A 1,439-nucleotide genomic window follows, 5' to 3' on the forward strand; every position below is an offset into this window, starting at 1 on the left:
GCGACGGGGAGAGGCTAGAGGTTATGTGCCTCGGAGTTGTTAAGGCTCCGAGGGTTCGGTAAATAGGTCCCCCGGAGTTGTTGAAGCTCCATGGGTTCGACAAATTAAACCTCTGTTGCCCTCTTAAGGAAAAAGCTGGGTTCGTAGGGATCAGCAGCGCTTAGAAATCCTCACGCTCCTTTCCCGAACTCCACGTGCTTTCTCTCTCTCCGACTTGGGCGGAAACTACCCAAGCCTTTTGTACGGCTAGCAAGCCAATAGCTAGCCGCCACGTATGCCTACATTTAGAACCGGCCAATAATGTGGCACGAATCTAAATACAAATGGCAGGAACTCCTTTGCATCGTGCATCACTGTAATGCAAAAGAAATGCACTATGCAAAGAAAGCTACAGAACTGGCGGGAAAAACTCCTGCACGCAGGTTCTTAATTACAATAGAACGCTTCACCGTGCAAAAGAGCTGCAATTTGGCGGGAACATGATTTAGCGATGCCGAAGCACACACAAACAAGAAAAACCACAACTTTGGGTTGTGACAAAAACTACTTCATAATTCCTGTCCTATGGAGGTTGGAAGAGAGCTTCTAATCATCAGTTAAAAATGTATTCATAGCAAACTTATACCCATTTGATCTTGTACCCGTCTAATTCTTTATTTTAAGGAGTTCTTCCCCTTCTCTGATAATTATAAAGATCTCCTGTCAACAACCTCTGGTTAGAGCTTGGCTTGGTTAGCTGAACATCTATTCTCCCTTCATGAGATGGGAACAAATAAAGAGAAGGGCTATGAGGATAATTAAGGAAGTAAAGAACCTATTTGAATTCATTATTTTAAATCTAAGCAATCACAATTTTCCTGCAGTTGATTATTGTTAATAAGTGCCAAGCTGGCCAAAACTTTTCAGTCTCACCTGCTTCCTGAAAAATATTTTCCTTTGGGGATATCAGGCTTCTGGTCATACCTTTCAATACATCTTACCATTCTAAACTGGGGTTTTTTATTAGGACCTTTAATGCTGCCCAGTTTGACATTTTGTAGTTACTCCCCTAACTCCCCTTAGGTTATGTCTGAGAAATCTCTGGGAAGAGTCCAGGTATTGCATTCATTCTTTTTTGCAAAGTCTCTAGTTCTTGTTTTAATTTTTTGTGAACTCTCCAGGTGTTTGAGATCTTGATTTACTTCGTCCTGGTCATGATGTTTGCTTTCCTCTGAACACTTCCACTGCAAGTGAAAATTACTCTTTAAAAACTGAATCCTGCTTCTGCACCAGCCCTCCCCCCCAGTTATATAATAGAGGGCTGCAGGTTTTTCCACTTAGGAGAAGAAATTGGTGTGGGATCAGGTGCCTGTTGATAGAATCCTGTTAACTGAAAGGGGTGTTCTAGGCCCTCTTTCCTTAAACACTGGAGGAATCAAACCAAACCTTCTTTCAGCAGG

This window comes from Alligator sinensis, unplaced genomic scaffold, assembly GCF_000455745.1.
Source record: "Alligator sinensis unplaced genomic scaffold, ASM45574v1 scaffold259_1, whole genome shotgun sequence".
NCBI classification, from domain to species: Eukaryota; Metazoa; Chordata; order Crocodylia; family Alligatoridae; genus Alligator; species Alligator sinensis.